A 22,707-nucleotide genomic window follows, 5' to 3' on the forward strand; every position below is an offset into this window, starting at 1 on the left:
GAACTACATGCACCATGGCTTTTTCCAGCTTTCTGTCAGCTGGTCTACATGGAGGAGGTTTTCAGCTCAGCTCCAGCAGGGATTTTTAGTGAGCTTGCAGCCCAAGTCTACATTTTTCTCTAGGACAATGTGGTACTAGAATGCAGATAATCTAAGAGGATTATTTATTGATTTATTCATTTAGGTATGTGGGTGTAATACATATGGTATAGTATTGTGTAGTGTGGTGCATGTATAGTGTATGTATGTGTGCATTTATTTATTTATGTGTACAGGTACAATTCATGTGGTATGGTATTGTATGTGGTTGGAGCATGTATCATATTTGCACATAGGTATGCAAGTACACATGCTCCATACATGCACATGTGCTGGCTTGAGAAGAATGCTGGGTATCTTCCTTTACTGCTCATCTGCTTTATTTCCTTGAGATAGACTCTCTCAGTGAACCCAGAGCTGTTGTTTCTGTCAGACTAGCTGATCTGCCAGCTCTAGCAGTTCTCCCATTTCTGCTGCCCACAAGACTGAGGCTACAGGAATGCCTGCTGTGGCCATGCCCAGTTGTTTGTGGGTGTTGGGGAATAAACTCTCTCAGGCCCCCACGGTTTTACAGCAAGGGCTGTTACTGAGTCATCTCCCTAGACCAAACTTTTACATTTTACTGTTCACCTTTGTAACAGTGTGCCAAGCTTCAATGTACACATGTTAGAGGAAGGGAACCCAGTATCTCTAGCCCTGTGCCAAGACTGCCTGCCCTCACAGTGCTGAGGCTTCAGGAGCACAGCACACCAGGGACATGGGCATGGTGCTCCACGTCCCTCTAGCAAATGAAGCAGGGTAAAGTGACTCTAACTGCTTGAGACTTCTAGTCAAGGTTTTGCTGAGTCCACGCCACTGATGTTTCTTACATATGTATGTGTGTATATAAATCATATATGTAGATATTTACTGTATTTATACCCCACATGTATATAAACACACATATACATTTGGAATAATTGTACCAAATTTAAAGAAAGAGTTTTAAATATCTGAAATCCTTTTAATGTAAATCCTTCCTTAAGGATTACTGGAGATTTTTGTTTGTGTGTTTGAGCAGTCTCACTCTGTACCTCAGGCCTTACACTTTCTATCTTCCTCCTAAGCACCCACCTCCTAATATTTTTTTTTCATGTGTATTTGTGTGGGTAAGCATGTTGGTGTATGTGTGAGTAAAGGTTCACATGCATGTGCATGGGAAGGTACAAAAGTTGAGGTCATTCGTCTTCCTCTATTGCTCTCTTGCTTTCTGAAACAGGTTCTCTCACTGAACCCAGAGCTCACCAATCGGACTGGACAAGCTAGCCAGCAAGCTCCAGGGAACCCCCGTCTCCACCTCTCCAGAGCTGGAATTACAGGCACGCACCACCATGCCAAGCAGTTCACATGGGTGTCAGGGATCTGAACTTAGGTCCTCACACTGGCACAGCAAGCACTTGACACGCTGATCCATCTCCCTGGCCCCGCTTCGTGAACTTTTCGAGGCAGGGCTTTTTTCTAAAGCCCAGGCTGGCCTTGAATTTGTAGTGATCCTGCTGCTTCAGCCTCCCAAGTGCTGGCATTACCACTGTGTGCCATTATGCCAGGCTTCTTTTGCTTTCTGTCTTTGGACTTTTCAGAAGATCCTACTCTGTCCAGTATTTTACATTCATTGTAATTACATATGTACAATATCAACCTATTAAGTATCCTCCTCCCTTCCTTTCTCTACCCTTTCTGTCTCCTTTTTAACTTACTGGCCTCTGCTACTAAGCATTTTCATTCTCACGCAGAAGCCCAATCATCTGTAGCTAGGATCCACATATGAGAGAGAACATGTGGCGCTTGGCTTTCTGGGCCTGGGTTACCTCACTTAGTATAATACTTTCCAGGTCCATCCATTTTTCTGCAAATTTCATAACTTCATTTTTCTTTACCGCTGAGTAGAACTCCATTGTATAAATGTGCCACATCTTCATTATCCACTCATCTGTTGAGGGACATCTAGGCTGGTTCCATTTCCCAGCTATTATAAATTGAGCAGCAATAAACATGGTTGAGCACGTACTTCTAAGGAAATGAGATGAGTCCTTTGGATATATGCCTAGGAGTGCTATAGCTGGAAGCATTTTTATCTCTAGGTTGTTCTAATTATTTCAAGGTTTTTTTTTAAACCCAACAATCTATTATGAGGTGTCACTTGCATATTTGTGTGCAAGTTTTCCCCACTTATTTGTAATTAATTTACTCTCTCATGCGTCATATATAATGGGTTTCATAACTAAATTTAAGCCCAGAAGCCACGAGCTTCTAAATTTTCCTGTAGATGCCAGAAGTAACTGGGATCTTCAGTTTCATGACTCCTGTACATTTTTCTTCAGAAACTTCTTTACTTATTGTAGGCTTTGTTATTGAGCTCTTTCTTCTACTGAAAACATAGAGCAGAATTGTGTAAGAAGGTTTGGTATCACATGTCACAAGTTTCAGATAAATTTATATATTTTGCATGTGTGTGCATGCACAGATACCATGGTTCTCACCAGAGGATATTCCCAAGGGGTTTATGCTCCACATTCTGAGACAAGGTCTGCTACATCTGCAACTGTGAGCCTCAGCTGCATCTAGCATTCTGGCTGTGTTGTTCACAGAATCTGGGCCACTGGACTTTGTAAATAAGAGCTTTAATGTCACTGATAAATCTCTTGCATCTGACATTGTAGATATTCCACAGATGTCATCCTGAAAACATACTGAGACCCAAACACAGAGCTAGAATTCAACACTACCCTCCTACTTGCTCCAATGAACAGTCAGAAGCTCAATTATCAGAGCAATATTTTAAGGGGTAATTTAGAAATCACATCTATAATGTACAAAACCATGTCTTTCAATGTCACTGAAGGTACTCAGTTCTCTTCATTGTCCTCACAACTCAAAAATGGTTGCTCCAGCTTGCAATAGGGATCTCTCAGGAATCACTTAGGGATAGAGACACCTGCTTTTCAACACAGTCATATCCTGACTTATTGCACTTAAAAAAGATGACTTGTTTTGGGCTGGAGAGATAGCCTAGCAGTTCAGGTACTTGTCTAAAAAACCTAAGGACCCGTTTTTGACTCTCTAGATCCCATGCAAACCAGACAAACGAAGGTGAGGCAAGCCTAAGGTCACCCATCCCAATAGGTGGCCAAAGCATCTCTAGTGGCTGAGGTCCTGGCATGCCAATTGTTTCTCCCCTTCCCTCTTTCTCTCTGTCTCTCTTTCTCACTGTTTCTCTCTAAAATAAAAAAAAATGACTCATTTTGTTAATTTCTACAGGATTTTGCACATCTTGGCAAGTGTTCTACCACAGTCACAACTCATCTTAAGCATTTTCTTTGGATTCTCAGATATTAAATGAAGGAACCTTAGGATATAAAAAAATAAACTCAAGATTTCAAAGATTAGCTAGCCATTCTATGCAATGATAATTCTGCCTTTCTTTTACATGTATATAAATGTATTTGTTTAAAACTCAGGATTTTACTATAATTTTAGAATTTGAATTTTTAAATATTATGTTGTGATCTATGTAAATTGCTATTACTTTAAAAATGATTTTTAAAAATTATTTTATATTCTTATTCATTTGAGTGAGGGAGGGAGGGGGAGAAAGACTAAATAAACTTGTGACAATAAAGCTGTCTCAAATGGAGACTAAACTGCAATAATTTAATTTTGTAAGAAAGAGAAGATAAATATTCCAGTAGGAGACTATAAAAGGTAACAATCAGAATTACGCATTTATTTGAAAACAAAATTTAATGAGAGAATTTCTTTAAAAAGTCAAAAAAATAAAGTTAGACAATTGGCTTCTGGCAGGAAAATGTGGTTTAATTTAATAATTGAAGTAAAATTAGGGCAGCTGAGATGGCACAGCAGTTGAAGGCACTTGCTTGCAAAACCCATTTCCTGGGTTTGATTTCCCAGCATACACAAAGTAGCCCATGAGTCTAGAGTTCATTGGCAATAGCAAGAGGCCCTAGCATTATGATACTCTATATCTATCTCTTTATCTCTCTCTCTCTTTCTCTCATAAATAAATAAAAGCTTAGTGTTACAAAAAGTAAAATTAAATGTCCAAGATACATAGTTTCATTTAAAAAGTTCCATAGATTGTAAGTCTTATTAAAAATAGATATAAAAGTAAAATATGAGACTTTCCAAGTCTAGCTACATAAAATGGACTACAGCTCTTTGATTATACTTCACAGAATAAGAGTCTGTAAGTGGTGGTTAGGATTCTATTTCTAACTCAGAATGACAGCCATCCGTTTACAATCTGTAGAAAGAATTAATCAGTGGAACAGTCTTCATTTTAGAATTTTCTCTGTGTAGTTTTCTAAACTGTATAAATGAGAAACCCTGGCTGATGGCAAAGCAAGATGCAAAATGACAAGTTCCTGCATTTCTAGTAACATTCAGATTCATGAGTATCTTACTTAGGCTGACTCCTTAACAAAGATTACAGGATCTAAAATGAATAATACAAATATTTGGGAAAACAGAAATACAAAATTGAAGAATGTGATGAACATCTTATCAGTTACCCTGGATTAGAAATGAGTTGGACTGGCTAAGTCCAACTCCAAGTCCAAGACAGTCCTCCTGAAGAGCCACAGAGAAGACTGATCCCTCCCTTCTACGCTGACAGGACAATAAGTCATGAAAGGACACATCTCCTCTGTGCCATTCTGTAATGTGACACCAAGGAGCCACTTTAAAATGCCCCCACTACGGGCCTGGCAGAGTCCAGGGAAGGAAGAACTGAAAGCAGCCTGAAGGACCCAGAAGACTCTGTTAGGGGCAGTGATTCCCCACAGGAAGAAAAGGTGGGGAGGGGAAAGAGTCTCGCTTGGCTTATAAATTCCTTGACATTTGCTGAAGTTTCTTCTCCATTTAACAAAACATTTCTGTTCTGATAGGAAGTCTGTTTTGAATTGACTATATGAATCTTGTTAAAGATTAATGATTTTGGTGCTACTTTGCAAAATGAGGATAGACATCCTCCTGCTCCCCGGGTACAAGCTTTTCGTCCCCATTTTAGCCCTTCCTAAGGGAGGAAGATTTCCATCATCTCCTAGAAGTGGACTTCCATCATTTCCTAAAGAAGGCAGACTTCCATTATCTCCTAGGGGAGGTGGATTTTCATCATCTCCTAGGGGAGGTGGGCTTCTATCATCTGATAGGAGACGTGGACTTCCATCATCTCCCAGGGGAGTGGACTTCTATCATCTGATAGGAGAGGTGGACTTCCATAATCTTCTAGAAGAGGTGTGCTTCTATCATCTGATAGGAGAGATGGACTTCCATCATCTCCTAGGAGAGGTGGGTTCCTATGATCTGATAGTGGAGGTAGACTTCCTTCATCTCCTAGGGGATGTGGTCTTCTATCATCTCCTAGGGAAGGTGGACTTCCGTTATCTTCTAGGGGAGATGGGCTCCTATCATCTGATAGTGGAGGTGGACTTCCATCATCTCCTAGGAGAGGTGGGCTCCTATGATCTCATAGTGGAGGTAGACTTCCTTTATCTCCTAGAGGATGTGATCTTCTATCATCTCCTAGGGAGGGTGGGCTCCTATCATCTGATAGTGGGGTGGACTTCTTTCTTCTCCTAGGGGATGCAGACTTCTATCATCTCCTAGGGAAGATGGGTTTCTATCATCTGATAGAGGAGGTGGGCTCTTATAATCTGATAGTGGAGGTGAGCTCACATCATCTCCTAGGGAAGGTGGGATTCCTTCATCTCCTAGGGGAAGTGGTATTCCATCATCTCCTAGGGGAGGTGGGCTTCCTTCATCTCCTAGGGGAAGTGGACTTCCATCATCTACTAGGGGATATGGACTTCCATCATCTCCTAGTGAAGGTGGGCTCCCTTCATCTCCTACAGGAGGTGGACTTTCATCATCTCCTAGTGGAGGAGGACTTCCATCATCTCTTAGTGGAGGTGGGCTTCCATAATCTCCTATGGGAGGTGTACTTCTTTCATCTCCTAGTGAAGGTGAACTTCCATCATCTTCTAGGAGAGGTGGACTTCTATCATCTCCTAGGGAAGGTGGGCTTCCTTCATCTCCTAGGGGAGGTGGGCTTCCATAATCTCCTAGGGGAGATGGGCTTCCATCATCTCCTAGGGGAGGTGGGCTTCCATAATCTCCTATGGGAGGTAGACTTCCTTCACCTCCTAGGTGAGGTAGACTTCTGTCATCTCCTAGGAAGGTGGATTGCCATCAACTGATAGAGGAGGCATGCTTCATCATCACTATGGTTTAGGACAACAGATTTAGTCAGTCATGATCCACACTTCCTCTCTGCTGCAGAGCCCTGCAGTGAGCATTTGTCTCCTACTAACTCCATGATGGTGTGTGTGCCTGTGCATTTTCTATTGCTATTACTGAACACCTAGACAGGGAATATTGCAAAGAAAAGAAGTGCATCCTTTATAGTTCTGAGGCTGGAAATTCTAGTACTGAGGTTCAGGCACCTGGCAAGGGCATGATAAGTTTATTGTGTGGTGAGTTGGACCAGATGTGCTAGCTTGCCTCTTTCTTCCTCTTAAAATGCCCCAGATCACACAAGCCCCACCCTCCTGACCACATCACATGTCAATGCCTTCCAAAATACCCCCTCTAAACACTATGACAGTGAATTTGGGAACTAAATCTCCAACACATGAACTTCACCCAAAAGTTTGCTCATATTTGCACAGAACAGAGGGCCTCTAAAGAGAAGTTTATGAAAGAATATCAAGTCATAGTAAAATCAAAGCTGCTGACCATCACCACAGTTGGCCTTGCAGAATGTTAGTTACATCCAAGACTTCTCTCCTCCTCCAGACTGAGCTAACCCTTGACTTGATGCTCAACCTTAGGCAAAGCATCATCTCTCATCTCGGTTGTGCTGAGGCCCTGTAAAGCAAAAAGGGTATGTAGCCATCATCCTATGTCCATGGATACAGTTATACTTGAGCTGTCTCATCTGCACCCGAGACCCTGTGACCCATGCACAGCCAAGGGTGGCACAGGAAGCCATGCTAACAGCCAGGCAAAGCATTCAGCAAGGATGTGTATTCCCTCTCTTAGCCAAAGAAGGCATAGACTGCCTGTATAGATATTGCTAAGAGATATTCAGATGTCATCAGCACTTATCCTTCTTCTTTCCAACAAATGAATGAAGAGCCGGCCCTGTTCTGTCACTCTTCATTGGTGTGATTTGTGTCATTTGGTTTCCTATTCATGTAACAGTGAATCTCAGAAAATCAGGTTAGAAAGGTGAAAATGTCAGTGGAGTCTATTCTCAGAGACCAGTCTATGGTCCCTGGGTTGGGCCAGCATAGTGCATAATGAGGTTGCACATGGTGGAGGAGGCTTCACGCCTTATGGCCACCAGGAAACGATGAGAAAGGAAGGGTTAGGGTGCCCATAGGAAAAGATGATGACATCAAAATAAAAGAGAGACTGCAATGGGGAAAGAGTAAGCTTGCCCCAAAGACCTGGCTTTCTTCCACCATATCCCACCTCTTAAAGATCCCACCCTTCCCAATTGGCACAGGCTAGGAATCAAACCTTTAGTATATGAGACATTCAAGATAGTCTCTCTTGATGGCTTAGCGGTTAAGCACTTGCCTGTGAAGCCTAAGGACCCCGGTTCGAGGCTCAGTTCCCCAGGTCCCACGTTAGCCAGATGCACAAGGGGGCGCACGCGTCTGGAGTTCATTTGCAGAGGCTGGAAGCCCTGGCACGCCCATTCTCTCTCTCTGCCTCTATCTGTCTTTCTCTCTGTGTCTGTCGCTGTCAAATAAATAAATAAAAATTAAAAAAATATATTTATAAAAAAAAAAGATAGTCTCTCTCTCTCTCTCCCTGTCTCTCTGTAACACACACACACACACGTGCACACACATGCAATGAGCCCACACGCAAAGAAGAAAGGAAGGAAGGAAGGAAGGAAGGAAGGAAGGAAGGAAGGAAGGAAGGAAGGAAAAAGAAAGAAAGAAAGAAAGAAAGAAAGAAAGAAAGAAAGAAAGAAAGAAAGAGAAAGAGAAAATAATACTACTTGGATACAGCATGGGCCCCTGTGTAGCCCATTTGACATTTTATTACACAGAGCTACATTTATGGCCATTTATTACTTTGTATTTTTACAAAATTAAGCCATGGGAGGAAAGAACACTTCTAGAACTGCCACTAACAAGCCCAGAATGTAGCCACCAGGATTCAACAGACCCTGAGCTAAGGTCCTTGGCCCTTGCAGCATTGCCTGAGCTCCTCACCCAGGGGATCCCTGCCAGCCCTGACCTAGACAAGCAAATGATGCTCAGAATCCACACAGCTCACAGTCTCTTCCAGTATCTTATGTATTCATTTTTATTTACTTATTTTAGCATGATTATACTGAAGCTATGAGTCGTAAGCCTGGAATCTCATAGCCCTGGAGGTCTATGAGCGACTCAGTGCTCCACGCTGTCATAGCACTGTGGAACAATGAACAAAGCAAGGAGACTACATTAACAACAATTCTCATTCATAAAACATCACAAGTCAGTGCCTGATTTACAGTTGCTACCAGGTGATATCATAAATTTCTATGGTGCTGTGGGAGGCACCAATGACAGTAGGTTTCCGGATATGAGAGTGAAGCAGGGGAGCCATGCTGCCCCCATCTCACACTCTGTTCCTGTCCCTCTGGCCACAGGCATGCATAGCTGTCAGCCAATTACACTGGCATCTGTCATGTCCAAGTTACAGCTCTGTAGCCACACAAAGATGGCAACAGTGGCCTGCTTACTGTAGGCTTAAGGTGCCTACTTTAGCATTTGTGCCCTGTGACCTTTGGAAGGATGCACATGGTGACCCAGGAATCAAATCCAGAACTCAGCCTGCAGCCCCTCTTCTCACCAGAGCCCCTGGGTCTAGGGTTAGAACTTCTGCTCTAGAAGGTGCCACCTCTGGGGCTGAGGAGATGGCTTTGTATTTAAGTGCTTGCTGTGCAAACATGAGGATATGAGCTCAGATCCCCAGCATCCAGGGAGCTTCTAGTTATAGGGGCACATGCCTGTAATCCCACACAGGGGCGTGGAGCCAGAAGGGTCCCTAGGGCTTATTAGCCTACTAGTCTACTCACAATAGTGAGCACCACATCAGTGAGAGACTGTCTCAAGAAATACTCTAGAGAGATGGAAGAAAATACCAGATGTTGACCTCTGGCCTTTGCATGTGCCCACACATACATACAAAGAAACAGTTTTTAAAGGAAAGTGCCTTTCCCAACAATCTAAGGTAGACAGCAGGCCTGCACTCTTGCATGTCACGGCGTAAAGCTGAGGCTGCGTTTCATGATAAGGACCTTCTTATAGAAGCGCTGACAGCAATTTCTCCTGTGTTTCTTTCTCTCCTTCTGACTCTGTCTCTTTTGCCTTCCTTCAAAATCCTTCCCTCCCTCCCTCTCTCTGGCTCATTTTTTAAGTCTGATCCAGGGTTAAAAAGCAAACATTACCAGAAGGTGAGAGAAGAGAAGGAAAAAGACAACTAGAGGGGAAATATGACGAAGACACCAAGCCCTAACACAAGGATGTCTTGACATCGGCCTTGGGACCCTTTGGATGGCAAGGCAGAGCTTCATTTAAAGGGCACTGAAAAGTCAAAATGTACATGCTATTCTACATATTCCCTGCAGGTGGGCACCTACACTTGGGCAAGAACCAGAGGAACAGGACAATTTCCCACTTGCCCACAGGAAATGGAGGCTTACCTCCTTAACTAAGTGCCTCAATTTCTAAAAGGCCTAGATACAGAAAGCATACACTGTTGCAAATCACATTCCAGAATGTGTAGAAATAAAATTTTAAGTTGATTGAAGGAAATGAGTTATAAGATTTGACATCAAAATAATGGCTAATAGGATTTAAATAGATTTTTTTTGTGTGTTTTGAGGTAGGGTTTCACTTTAGCCCAGACTGACCTGGAATTCACTATGTAGTTCAGGGTGGCCTTAAACTCATGGTGATCCTCCTCCCTCTGTTTCCCAAGTGCTGGGATTAAAGGCATGCGCCACCATGCCTGGCTAAATAGATTTTTTTTATTTACACTTTTCTTTAAAAGAAAATCCCCCATTTGGGGGTTGGGATTGTGGCTCAGTTGATAGAGTACTTGCTTAGCATGCACCAAACTCTGGGTAAAAACCCAAGTATTGCATAAGCCTGGGTGGCACATTTCTGTTATCTTAGCACACAGGGGATATAGACAGGTGCTTCAGAAATTCTTGGATATCCTTAAATACATCACTAGGTATAAACCTGCCTGGGCTACACAAGACCCTGTCATTAAAAATCTGCTTAACACACTTCTCATTTCTGCTGCCTTGACATTGAACTGTGGTCATCTTGAGGCCTGTGATCAGCAAAGCTAGGAGGAAGACTGAGCTGGAAATGACCTCTCACCCCAGCCTGGTGGTCCCTTGATTCGAACCCAGAGAATGGGTCACACTTTGCTGATGAAGGTCTTCCAGACAACAGGAATATTCAAGCTTCTTGAAGGAGTGTGAACAGCTCAAGCCTTTGACCAGGGGAAAGCGTGAAAGGAAACTGATGAACTTGTGTACTAATAAAGGGCTCAGTTAGTAAAGCACTTGCTCTGCAAACTTGAGGACTTGAGTTCAGATCTGCAGCACTCATGGGAAAAGTCAGGTGCAGTGGTGTGTGCCTATGAGCTCAGCACTGGGAGGCAGAGATGGAGGACCCCAGATGAACTGAAGAAATCAGACTCAGTTAGAGAGCCTGTGTCAAAATATAACTTGGAAAGTACTTGAGGGAGACATCAACTATAAGTATGTGTAAATGTACATTACACACACACACATACACGAATACCATATCTAATAAAACCTGTGCTTTCCATGTAAGGAAATTACATCCCAAACGTCTGACATGAACCAAGACAGGCATGCATTGAGACCACTTGCACTGAACTCTACTCCACCTCCATGTGGTCCTCCCAGCAGCTGTCCAAGCTCATGTCTCTCCTTGATTTTCAGACATGAGTCAAACCAAGATGAGCCAAATGCATTATCTAATAAAAGTCTTGAGAAATGTCAAGGAGATTGACTGGAACAAATTTCTGCATATGGTTTCTGTCTCCTCCTTTCAATTAGGGGATAACAAGGCCTGACACCAGTGGCAAACAGAGAAAAGAGATTTTCTTGGCACATCACTGCCATTCAGTGTTTCAAACAACCACTTCCACTCTTTCAGAATGTACTAATGATTCCTGGGGAGACCTAGCCCAGCACTTATACTAGGTGCTCTGAATCTGTGTCTAGCACGTGCTGCTGCTGTGTGGTAGCTAGGTGCATTCCCCCAGTACCTGACAGAACCAACTTAATGGAGAAAGATTTTAGCTCACGGTTTCAGAGGAATTCGAACCATTGCAGGGGGAAGCACACCTGAGCAGCTCAGGTCATGGCAGTGAGAGCACATGGTGAGGGTTGTTCCCATGATGCAGACCACAGAAGAATGAAAGAGTGCACCCTAAAACTGAGCATAACAAAAGCCACCCTTGGTGACCAATTTTTGCTACCTAGACATCACCCACTATATGCTCCACAGCCTCCCAATATAGAGGCATCAGCTGGGGACCAAGTATTCAAACGACAAGCCTGTGGGAGTCACTTTAGATTCACACTGTAACCTTAGGGATTATGGGTCATGGGATCAATGGTGGACATGGGAGTGCACCACACACAGTTATATCTAGTGGCCTGCTATGAAAATTCTTCTTGTACTCATTCTTTAGGCTCTCTGGGTTGGAAATTTTAGTCAAGAGGGAGGAATTATTCTACCCAGGGACATAACACTGACTCCACTTAACATTACAATGTCACTTGGTCACCTTGGGCCCCATAATGCCAATGAGTCAGCAGGGTAAGAAATAGGTTATGGTGTCATCTGAGGCAATGGATCTAGATTACCAAGAGGAAATCAAACGAGACTGCCATGACAGAGGTGAGGGAAAGTTGGCCTTTGACTGAGGAAAACCTCCTCAGGATCCTCCTGACACTCCCATATCCTGAGATAGAAGTCAAGAACAACAAGCCAAACCAGGCAGGCCTCCACAGGACTAAACTTTCAGTAATGGAGGTATGGGTCATCCAGCAGGCTGTCCTGACCAGAGTACTCACACCCTGCCATAAGGTATAGAATGGGCAGTGGGGGCTGGAGAGATGGCTTAGTGGTTAAGTGCTTGCCTGTGAAGCCTAAGGACCCCGGTTCAAGGCTCAGTTCCCCAGGTCCCACGTTAGCCAGATGCACAAGGGGGCACACGCATCTGGAGTTCATTTGCAGAGGCTGGAAGCCCTGGCGCGCCCATTCTCTCTCTCTCCCTCTATCTGTCTTTCCATCTCTGTCTGTCACTCTCAAATAAATAAATAAAAAATTTAAAAAAAAAAAAAGAATGGGCAGTGGAGGAAGATGCTATAAACCTCGGTGACCATGAGGCAGGCCAGGCTCCAGAAAGGGAGCTTCTGCTTCCAGTAGTGCTACTGGTCAGGGGTGATTCTGAGCTGCCTTGTTAAAGATAGACACGTGTGCACGACATGAGCCTGAACCGGGGTCTTTTTCCCTCTTAGTCTCTGTTCATGAAATGCACAGTCTACTGACTTTCCATTAGTATGTGAATATTGTTTTATAGCAAAGCATCTAAATTATGGATTAGTGAGAAGAACAAACATCACCCACAGATTTTTACATTTCTCCTGAGGAGGCATTACTGAGTTTTCCACTGTGTGAGAAACATTTATAACATGTTAGATGGAATTAGTCTGCTTTTATTGGTGATGCAGAGATTACACAGTGGTTAAGGTAGCTGCTTACAGAGCCTTCTGGTTGGGTTCAATTCCCCAATAATCACAAAAATCTAGATGCACAAAGTGATTCACGTGTCTGGAATTTGTGTGCACTGGCTAGAGGCCTGGATGTGTCCATACCAACTCTCTGTCTGCCTCTTTCCTACTCCCTCTAGCACTGACTCTCTCTCCCACTTTCTCTCACAAATAATAAAAATATTTTCAAAAAGACTTTGCTTTCATCAACCTGGTGACTAAGTATACTTTAAAGATATGGCATATGTTGACTTGGCAAAGATTTGTTTGTGTGTGTGTGTGTGTGTGTGTGTGTGTGTGTGTGGTTTGCATGTATGCATGTTCACAAATTCATGTGCGTTTGTGCAGACACCAGACATTTGCATTGGGAGACGTCCTCAATCACTCCCACTTCATTTACTGAGACAGGGTCTCTTGCTTGAACCTAGGGCTCACCATTCCACTAGTCTAGCTAGTTCGTGTGCCCCAGATGGACCCTGTCTGCACATGTTGAGATCGGGTTCAAGGTGGGCCGCTAAACCAACCCAGCATTTATGTTGGTACTGAGGATCCACATTCTAATCCTCACACTTGCACAGCAAGGACTTTATTCCCTGAGCTGTCTCCCTAGCCTGAGATTGTGATGTTTATGCATTAACTTAACTGGCAAAGCATTGATCTTGTCTAGGTGTGTCTGGGAGGAGCAAAGAGAACCCACTGCTCTGTGTGGGGACACGAGGACATTGTTCAAGCTGCTGAGGGCCTGGGTACACACCAGAGAGAGGAGGCTGAATTTGCTCCTAGGGCTCTTTAGCTGGGGCACCTACCTTCCCTCACCCTCGGTCTGTGGAACCCCTGGCCTGGAAGTCTTTAGCTCCAAACCACAACATGCAGCATTGGCCCCCCCATTCTCAGGCCTTGGATTAGACCTGCTTGTAGTGTGAGTGTTTGTGACAATGGGGAAGACAGATAAACCAACCACCTCCCACCATGTTTCCCTCCCTGGAAAATGGTGTAAAAACCCTTTATATCTCTGCTACTGCCCCTAGGTGACACCCAATGTCCCTGAGTAGGAGTTGTGTTGGAAAAGAGTTGTTTTACATTATCTTTTGTGCCACAAGAGTGTGTTTGTGTGTGTGTGTGTGTGTGTGTGTGTGTGTGTGTGTGTGTGTGTGGTGTCATACCTGTGGTTTATGTACAGTATTTTCACAAGTACACACACTGCTGACACTAGATGAGAATATTGGGGTCCAGCACTTTCAAACTTCCTTGCATTTCCTTGGGACATAATCTCTTATGAGTGAGCCACAGTAATCCTCTTGTCTCCTTCCCCCACAGATCTGGGGTTTCAGACGTGCATGACACTGCTTGGCTCTTTTGAGTGCTGGCGATCAAACACAGGTCCTCTAAGGCCTTCAAATGCTATTACTTGCTCAGCCATCTCCCTGTGCAGTGGTTTGATTCAGGTGTCTCCATAAACATTGGTGTTCTGAATGCTATGTTCCCATCTTATGGATATTTGAGAATTAACACCTCTTGGAGGCAGTGTATTATTGGGGTCAGACTTATGGATATTATAGCCAGTTTCCTCTTGCCGGTGGTTGGCATACTCTACTGCTATTGTTCATCTGATGTTGTTCAGGAGGGGATGTCCACCCCGTGCTCATGCCATCGTTTTCCCTTCCCATCATGGAGCTTCCACTCAAGTCTATAAGACAAACCTTTTTTTCCCCCACAAGATGATCAGGTGTTTTCTGCAGCAATGAGACCCTGACAGCCACACCCAGGTATGAAAATTCCAGAATTACAATTGTTCCTCTCTCCAGGTGGAACAGGCTGGCCAGGGCAGGTAACTGTGGAGGGCAGTAACCACACATTTTAACCTCCACAAACCCTGCACACACATAAGAATTTGAGGTTTGCACTGCATCCAGTCAGCATTTCGTGACTAGCTGACAAAGGGGTGTCACCCTGCTCGATCTGCCTTCTCCGTGGGGTGGAACACAAGGGCTGGAAAGGCTCCATCTGGCCCAGGCCTGCGCTTCCATGAGTCTCGTTCTGTGACACTCAGAACACTTCTGCACTTTTCTTCCTCAAGGCAGGTCTCACTCTAGCCCAGGCTGACCTGAACCTCACTTTGTAGTCTGAAACTGACCTTCCCCTCACACTGATGCTCCTCCTTCTGCCTCCCTCCCAAGTGCTGGGACTCAAGGCATGCACTGCCACACGTGGTTCTATTCTGCACTTTCTATTGACCGTCGTCAACATCAGCTGATGCTGGACAGAAAAACCAAAGAATAGCATCTCTGGTACTTTCCAATAAGAACAAACTATATCCTCAAAACAGCTGAGTTCCTGGTTACCACAGTGAGTGTGCATCACGTGCAAATGGAAGCCATGAAGAATACAACAGCAGTGGTAGAAAATGAGCCACATGACTCTCCAGAGGCCTGGATGTGATGTGACATTTTACCTACAGGACACTTGATAAAGTCAACAAGCCTAATTTCATTCTGCTCTCACTGTTCCCCGCTCTACTGATAAAAACAGATTTAAGGCAGCCAGAATGCCTCTTTAGGGATCAGGAAAAAAGAGCAACAGAGAACAAAAACAGCCAGAGGCCACTGTGCTTTAGAGATGAGATGTAGGTGGTTTTGTTTTGGTTTTCTACTTCCAAAATCAGCCTCCTACATTTAGGCATTTAGGTTGCCTGACCCCATCTCTTTCTCAGGGATGGGCTGTCATTTCACAGTCAGTGTATAATGTGGGAGACCCCAGAGAGATGGCCAGCATTTTCTGTACTGTGTCAATGACCTCTGCTGTGACAACCATGGGAGGGGGAGTCTTACCCTCACCCTGTCCTCTGTCTAGAAAACTATGTCTGCAAAGTGGCCCAAATGTGTCCTACTTAAACATGGAAATTTCACTTCTAGAATATTTTCAGTATACATTTAACTTCCTAGTTAACACATGATATTTTTCTATATCTATTCTCCAGTGTTTTAATATTGTGTTAATATATATTCTGTGCTTACACAAGGGTCAATTTGTTATGTGTATTCATAGGGATTAAAGTTTTCTCTTTTCTCTAGTAATGACCACTTTTGTGTGTGTGTGTGTGTGTGTCTGTGTGGGGTGTGCATATGCGTGTATTTGTATGTGTTTGTGTATGTGGAGGCCAGAGGTCCATATTAGGCACCTCCTCAAGTCACTATTCAGCTGTATTTTTTTTTCCAAGGTAGGGTCTTGCTCTAGCCCAGCCTGACCTGGAATTCACTATGTAGTCTCAGGGTGGCCTTGAATACATGATGATCCTCCTACCTCTGCCTCCTGAGTGCTGGGATTAAAGGCATGTGCCACCATACCCAGCCTGAGCTGTACTTTTTGAGACAGGGTCTCTGATTGAGCCTGCAGCTCATTAACTTGGCTAAGTCAGCTTTCAGTGCCCTCCAGCCCCCAAGCCCCTCTGAGCACTAGGATTCTAGGCATGCACTGCCACATTTGATTTTACACGGGTGTTGGTGGTCCAAACTCAGACCCCTGTGTTTGCTTGGCAAACACTTCACTCACTGATCCATCATCACAGCCCCTCTACCAATTATTTCTGAGGAATTTTTCCCATTTACCCTACTGCTGTGAAGGAAAGTTAGATTTGACAGGAAGGAGTACAGGAAAAGAGAAAGGAGAGACTCAAAGAAATCTAGTTCGTGACCTTTAACTTACATATTCTTGTGTAGAAAGGATTAAGCAAGTTGTCCCAATATTCCAGAAGGCTTCAGGATATTTTTAAAGAACTGAGACATTTAGGGGATCCAGGAGGTAGTGGTGGAAACTTAACCTCTGATTTTGGGGTGGGGAAGGTGGCATTTATGGGCTGTATTAAACGATGCAGCATGTCAAAGCACAAGGAACACAGAGCTATATTCTCACACAGCCCAACACCCTTCCCTCTCCAGGGAAACTCAGCAAACACAATCTGATTTTGTAAACCTTTAATTCCGAATATGAAACCTTTTCTCCATGACATAACTAGAGATGTCTTGGCTTCTGAGCTGAATGCAGACCACTGCACTGTCTCTGTCCAATGCACCTGCTGTTGACATTTAACCTCCGCAGGGTTCTTCATCTGCCCCAGTCCTTTGCAATATATGAATTTATATGACACATGCTTAAGTCAAAAAATGAACATGGTGCTAAGAACTCCACAACAGATTTATTTAACTGATTAGGAGGCCAAGACTATCTCACAATCAAAAAACAAAAACAAAACCCTGTTTACAATGAAAATCCTCTTCCATATGCTGTGAGTGAAAGTTGTCAGGCTCCAGCCTCTCCCCAACGCTGAAGCTCTGGCCAGTGTGGACTTGGCTCTACCAAGGTGAGAATGTCACAGGTTGAGAAAAGATACCTGCTGGCTTTTTTATCTGTGAGGTCTATTTTTTCTTATTTAAGTTCAGAAATTAAAGAAGTTTGTTTAAAAAAAAAAAGTAGCCCTCTAATGTGTAGCGATTGAAGCCGAAGATCTAAAGGAGTTTATTTTTAATTTTTTTTTACTTATTTGTATTAGTTATGGACATACTTAGTATATAAACAGCACATGTAGATAGATATCCTTTCCCTCATCCCTCCCTCTTTTCTGTGAGCTCTCTTCCAAGGCTCTTGGCACAGTGTGGAAGTAGATGAATGAAGTGATGTTTTGTTATGCAACTTAGCTTCCTCAGGAGGCCACTTGACTAGTAGGCTTGATATGTACCACTAGGCTATCTCAGACCTAAAATGAGTGGTTACTCCAACCAGGAAGAAGCAGAGGGTAGCACAATGGGAGTCCTTATCACTAGATAACATGGGTCCCATCACAGCTGAAGATGACCATAAGTGATCAAAAGCAAATATCTGGGCTGGGTAGATCTCCCAGTCGATATGGTGTTTGCTGTACAAGTATCAGTACCTAAGGTTGGCTGCCCAGTGTTCATGTACAGATAGAAACCATGGTGAATTCTATAATCTCAGCTGCCAATGGTGAGATGGGAGGTAGAGACAGGAGTCTTCTCAGAAGGCAATGGACCCAGCACAACAATAGAGAGACCCTGCCTCAAACGAGATTGAAGGCATAGACTGACCTTGGAAAACTGTCATCTGACCTCCACACACTTGCAGTGGCATTCACGTGTCCACACTATTACAGATGAACATGCAGACACACACACACACACACATACACACATCATACATAGAAACTGGATTCCTATAGTGCCCTAGTACATCACGTGAACCTCTTTGATACTCAGAAAGCCAGAGATGTCTGTGGTGACACAAGAGAAACACCTCTGCATGAGAAGCCACCAGAAGGAGCTCAGCTTCAATCCTCGCCCATCCTGCTCCACATGTGACTGTCAGCAAAGTCATTATTCAGACATGACACATCCATTATATATATATACATGCCCTCCAAAAGTTCCAGAGAGTAAGGAGATGGTGCAGTGGGTAAATTTCTTGCCAAACAAACACAAGCATCTGAATTGAGATTCCCAGATGTGAAATTTCAGGTGTGATGATGCACTCCTGTGATACCAGTGCTGCGGGGGTGGAGACAAGTAATCCCTGAAGGTGAAGAGCTAGCTAGCCTAGCCTAGTTGACTGGGAGAGAGAGCCTGACTGAAGGGGGAGATAGAGTGATAATAAGGAAGACCCCAATGTTGACTTCTGGCCTACACACACTAATGTGCATGCAGGGGCTACACACACATGCACACATCTCATACACACATTCATATGCAAAAATAAGCAGTTCCAATTAGCATGATGATCTGGCACAAGGATGAACTTCCCTCTACTCCTTACAAAATGTAACCTGAGGTAAGCAGATATCACTCAATTATCATTTTCCTATGGTTCAATCGCCCAGCACCACCCTAGAAAAAATAAGCAAAAATAATAACCACCCAGGGTTCTGTTTATGTTTTCTTCAGCCCTTTCCTGGATGTAAACCCAACCTCCTCTGCTCAGCCTACTTGCAGATTTATTCTATTTTATGGAATGAAGGGTGTTCACATTGCTCAATGGTAAAGCCAAATAAGGTCTATAAACTGGGTTGCAAGATATCTCAGTGAGCTGGGTGTGGTGGTGAGTTCAAGGCCACCCTGAGACTATGTAGTGAATTCCAGGTCAGCCTGGGCTGAAGTGAAACTCTACCATCCCAAAAAAAGAAAAGAGTAACTGAGTAAGAAGCTGGTCTCACAAAAATGAGAACTTGAGTTCAATCTCTGGCACCCAGGTAAAAGCCAGATTATGGTTTCACAGGCCTATGTTTCCAGTGCTGGGGAGGTGCTCTTTGTGTTACAGAGAGATTATGCCCATCTAAAACATGTCTAAATGTATTTGCTTACCTTCCTTGATCAATAATGTTCTTACTCTTGATAAGGCAACTTGCTTTTAAAAGATGGCTGCAATTTCCAGGGAGAGCCAGACCCATCAGAATGACGAGAAAGCCAAGTACCTAGCAGGAGGTAAGTCAACTGTATCACATCTGCCAGGGCACAGTAAACATATAGAGGACGTTGGGGGTTAAATATGCACGCATCTAGAGTTCATTTGCAGCAGCAAGACACCCTAGTGCACCCATTCTCATATTCTTTCGCTCTGTCTCCCTCTCTCCTCTTCCTGCTTCTTCTCTCAAATAAAAAATTTAAAAGGATACTTTAAAAACTATGAAGTTTAAGGGCTGGTGAGATGGCTCAGTAGATAAAACACTTGCCACATAAGTATGTGCACATGGCTTTGGATCTCTAGCATCTACGCCCAACTGGTGCTGTGTGATGTCTGCATTTTCAGTGCTCCAATGGTAAGAGCAGGCAGAGACTAGAGAATCCACCAGAAGTTCATGGGCCAGATAGCCTGTAGAACACAGAGGTGAACAATGAAAGACCTTATTTCAAACAAGTTAGAAGCTGAGGACCTACACCTGAAGTTGTTCTCTGATCTCCACTGAGGTGCCGTGGCATGCAAGTGCCTGCTCTCTCACACATGACCATCCATGTCCATCATACCCACACATGGAAGGAAATATCCAATTACATCTGTGCTACAGATGCATGCAAGTGCTTGCAAACACATCTAAGACCAACCAAGGCAGTTGACCTTGTGTGGTCAACCTGGATTCAAATGGTGGCTGCTACAAGCATCTTTTCAGAATCTTTCCACATAAACAACTGGGCAGAAAGGAGATCCTGTGTGGGATTTTCCAAGTGGTTCTCAGTGGTAAAGAACAAACGTGGAGCTGCTCTCTCCCCTCCAACTCTCCTGTGGTCCTCAAAGGCTACATGCCAAGCCACAGCTCTTGGTCAGGTCTCTACCTCAGAGGTGACACCTTCACATTCTATCTCACAGAGGACTGTGCTATGTCTTGTCCCTGTGCCAATCTTTGGGAGCTCTGGTCTAGCACTTCTCACAGATCCCCCAGCTCCCTGCACACTTTCTGCCTAGCTCCCCTCATGGTCCTGAAAGTCTGAGCCCCTGTTGTGACCCTTCTTTCTACAGCATGGTGCTCCTGTCTTTGATGGATTCTTCCTTGTAAAACTAGTTGGGAGGTATGGGGGTTTGAATGAAAAATGTTCCTGAAAAACTCATGCGTCTGAACAAAAACTCCACTTTCTGGTGCTGTTTGGAAAGGTTGTGAAACTAGAGCCTAGCTAAAGGGAGTGTGTCACTAGAGGCAGGCTTTGAAGTTTTATGGCCTGGCCCTGCTTGCTGTTCACTCTCCTGCACTCTATTTCTTCCATAATGATGTGAGGCTGTGACAACAGCCTCCTGCTCCTGCCAGGCTTTCTCTGCCATGATGGACTCCAGCCCCTGGAACTGTACATCAACACAAACTGCTTTCCTCTTTTAAGCTACTTCTGATCTTGTACTTTGTCCCAGCAACAACAAGGTAACTGACACTGGAGGGGATCCCCACATCAGCCAGCAGACCACACGTGACAGGACCGGTGATGGGTGTGAAGTCCAGAAATCCTCTAGATGGGCATTTCTTCAGGGTATTCACACAGATCCAAATGATCACAGAGGAGCAATGTACAGGGCCAGAGACCATATTCTTCCCCTATTTGCCCAGCAGAAGCCTGCTGTGTCCTCCTCACACAACAGTTCTCAGTTGTTGAAGACTAGTGACTGAAAGTGGCAACCCCAGTGCCCACAGGCAAAAATAAATTAAGTTACCCACAGTGGGAGACAGAATCTCTGGATCCAAACCACATGTGACTGAAGATCCACCAATTTCAAATGTGGAGGTGATGTTCCCTGTTGCTGTACCCCCAGGAACACAGACTCACGTGGTCTGCATGGATGATGCAATCTAAGGGGCAGGGAGATGGCTCTGCAGGTCACAGAATATCCTGTACAGGCATGAGGCATGGCGGCATACCCATTTAGTCCCAGCACTCAGCAGGCAGAGGTAGGAGGACTGCTGTGAGTTTGAGGTTACTCTGTAGCTACAGAGTAAGTTTCAGACCAGCCTGACTAGAAGGAGACCATGCATAAAAGAAACAGAAACAGAAATCACTTTAAAAGCTGGACATGGCCATGCAAACCTTTAACTTTACTTCTGAAAGATACAGAGACAGTAGGATTTCTAGAATTTTCCGATCATCCAGTCTAATGGAGAGTGATGAGCTCCAGGTTCAGTGGGAGAATCTGCTTCAGGGAAGTAAGATGGATGCTCACAGAGGAGGTCACCTGACATCCTCCTTTGGCCTCTATACCCATGCACACATATCATGCACATCTGCACATACATGTGCAGACACCATACACACCATGCACACAGAGAGGGGGTGGAGAGGAAAGGAAGGAAAGAATGAACAAAGGAAGATAATCAATAGAATACCCTAGAAATATGAGCTAGTATTTAAGGGACCAGGAGGCATACTGAAGAAAGGAGATGCCTGTTAAAGCACACAGTAAAAATCAGGTTTGTGGCTATCCAGAATTTTCTGGAATCACCTAAGGATGCTGGCCCTTCTGCACTGGCTCCTGCCCTTCTGTGCACAGGACTGCCATGGATTAGCAAGGTGCATTAGCCAGCAAGCATACAAAAGGTCCTGCGATGCACCATGCTTCTCTCTCTGTGGACTTTAAACAGACTCCCTCAGCTTATCCTGAGCATTACATATGCTCCTTGGGGAAGAAATCCAACTACCCAGAAACCCTGGGCTGCTTCTCAGAACCATCTCCAGGACCTGCTTCTACCAGCATTGTCTTCCACTCTAGTGAGTTGCAGCTGTATTCTTCAGTAGCTAAGGCTCCCTAAAGGTGGACTCTTGCATCTCACACTTCTTGTTGTCATCCCTGGACTTCCACACATCTCTGGCCATGCTGGATTGTGACTTGAGACTGCTCTATGATGTCAATGATGATCTAGTGCATCATCATTTGAATGCAACAAACTCTTAAACTCTATGATTTGTTGTCATGCATGGAGCCCAACCAGTTGCAAGGACTGTGTATTGAGTTGTCCACCTGGGGATCTGAGTACTGGATGACATGTGTCACAAGGCTGACAGGCTGGATACCAGGGAAGAATTTATCTTTCCATTCAGGTCTGAGGAAAAAATATAGAACCAGTGCTGCAGCTTAAAACCTATCAGACAACAACTTTTTTAACTAGGGAAAAGACATGGCTTTCGTTTCTACTTGGGCCTTAAATGGCTTAGATAAGGCTCACTGACAAAACTCAGTCTACTGATTCAACTATCCTACCATTCACCATGTGAGAAACACCACCATGATGTCACATAATGTCAACA

Source organism: Jaculus jaculus, chromosome 12 (assembly GCF_020740685.1).
Source record: "Jaculus jaculus isolate mJacJac1 chromosome 12, mJacJac1.mat.Y.cur, whole genome shotgun sequence".
In the NCBI taxonomy this organism is placed as follows: Eukaryota; Metazoa; Chordata; class Mammalia; order Rodentia; family Dipodidae; genus Jaculus; species Jaculus jaculus.